Raw genomic sequence first — 2,657 nt, forward strand, 5'->3', positions numbered from 1 at the left:
TTGTGGATGGATACATTTTATTTTACATGCACAGAAAACAATGTGATATTCTGATTGAAAAAGCAGCGCTTCATTATGTTGCCATGCCCCCCCCCCCCCAATAATTTTGCCGATATATAGAATACTTAAGGAAGCTCTAAACACTAATCAAAAATGCTTTTTGGACTTTGAGAAAAATATATCATATAAACATGATAAAGGTGCACATATTCAGTGTATCTAGTTCATTTTCAACATAGGGTGCTTGCCCTATTTCTGCAGGAAAAATGTTCAGACAATGAACCATCTGTGAACAGAAATCGCTGTTGTTTACTTACATCGGAAAAATTAATGGAAATGATGTATTTAATTACTTAATTTAGTCTAACATAACATCAAGAATACTTTAATTCATAACAATTTGTGTCATTAACTGTAGATTCCCATTTATTCTATTATTCTTCTAAGGGCAGATCACTCTAACTCAATAAAACTACCCTGCAAATAGTACTCTTTAGTGTGCAGTGTTTAGAGCTTCCTTAAGCCCCCATTCCCCCACCCAATTTTTTTGCCGATATATAGAATACTATAGAAAACATAGCTACCATATGCTTGTGCCCCCTGAATAAAAACGTCTGATGACCTTTTTTTTTTGCTCGTCAAGAAAAATTTTTGGTAGTTGAAAACAGAAAATGTATACCTGTGCCCCCCCCCCTTTAACTGAAATTGCTTCTTATGGGCCTGTTCATTAAAGGTGTACATACTACAATAAATTAATTTTACCACAGAAAAGACTCAAAACTCTATCTATCCACTTGCAACACGCACAGGTACTTGTGGACAGGACCCCCCCCCCCAACCGAATATACCCCACGGGTATTTTTTTCATAAATTATTCTTCTAGTACACATTTACAATGTATTCCATAAGAAAAATCAAAAAAATAACGCAGAATTAACGTTGTAATAAAAAAATCATACCCGCGGTATTATAAAATAGAGAAGGTAAGTCACTTCCATTTGCTTACACAGGACCCCTCTTGGATATCAGGCCCCAAATATCATTTACCTAATACATGTCACCAAAATATGTCATGATATCTTGTTTCGGTAGATATTTTTGTCTTTAATCGTGCTATTCAATTGCCCAGGCACTCCATAATAATCCGAGTATTCATCGTCAAACGTGAAAAATGCTGCAAGATTTGGAAATGTCAAAGTAGAAATTACGGAAGTGATTCAAAAACGACACCTAGCGTGTAACTCACGAGTTCCGAGTGTTGTAGAATTAATGGAAAAGTCAGAGGTCTACGAAAAAAAAGTTCGGGAAAATTTTGATAAAGAAGTCGAAATTGATTCATTAGAATTAAATTCTGCTTAAGGTTTTCGAGATGAGCGAGAGTAGTCGTCAATGTTCCCTTTAAAGGATGTTATCACTGATACCAAATAGCGTTTTAAAAATCGCTTAAACATTATCATCTTGATTTGTAACCCCCCCCCCCCTCCACCTCGGCCACCTTCCCCTTCTGCGTGGACATGGAATTTTCATTAAATTGTGTCTGCGGAAAGGTGAATATCCGTTAAATTAATGCGGTAGTTAATATAATATTTAGAATGATAAACTAGTTTTAAAAATAAGTAAAGACAGAAATGTGATTATTCAAAACTGTACATTTTTTTTTTCATTTGTTATGAATTTGCTACATGAATAATCAATATTGATTAATTTGGGGACGGGGGCTGTGCACGTCATTACAAGTTACAGTGTTGAAGAAAAATAATTGACCGGTTGATGAATGGTTGTACAACCCAGGCAATATTTAGACGTCAAAAGTTACGTACTACAAGTTGCAATTATCTAACTATGACTGTTAGATAAGACGTACCTATAGAAATTTTTTAAAAGTCTTTATTTTATAGAAGTTTAGCTTCCGTTTGTTCAATTAAAATAATAGCAGCTTGATATACACTTAACAAAACTTCGTGTTCACTCTAATAAATGCACTTATTTAAAAACTACATGATGGAATATTATGATATTTTCAAATTATTATAGCCAATGAGTCTTCTCAACAATCGTCGAAAGAAAATCACTTATCACCGATGAAAACCAATGTCCCGTGACGAAGCTTAAAAACAATAAATCTGTACTTTGCGACACGTGCTTTGTGTAATCAGCTTCTTTTTGTGACCATTATCAATTTTTAACAACTGGTTTAACTAAAAAACACAAAACATGGACAAAATGACCATTGAGGAAGGAGGGAGAGCCGTTGGAATGTTGATATCTGGATCATCCTTAAGACACGTTTTACAAACTTTTATTTTACTGTTTATTTGTCCTTGATATTACTTTTAAAAATGAACAACCAGTATAAAAATCCATTTAAACACATTTTTCTATAGGTTATGTCTCATTTTTATCGCCAACTTATGCCAGTTTGAAAGCTTTGGACAAAATTTAACCAAACCGGAAGTGATCTGGATCTTCGTCTGAGGCCAAGGTTTTGCGTCACAACTAGGTTAAAAGATTGTTACATGGTCCTGAACCACTTTAGAAACATTTAAAGCAGCTACTTCAATGGTAAGAAATTGGCAACAAATTGGTGCTCATGGCAGTCCAATATCATCTCAAACAGTCTGAATCATCCTTAAAGAGGTACACTTACTTGCGTAACG

Source organism: Saccostrea echinata, unplaced genomic scaffold (genome assembly GCF_033153115.1).
Source record: "Saccostrea echinata isolate AGI-Se365-2 ecotype Australia unplaced genomic scaffold, CSIRO_AGI_Sech_v1 ptg000029l, whole genome shotgun sequence".
Classification (NCBI taxonomy): Eukaryota; Metazoa; Mollusca; class Bivalvia; order Ostreida; family Ostreidae; genus Saccostrea; species Saccostrea echinata.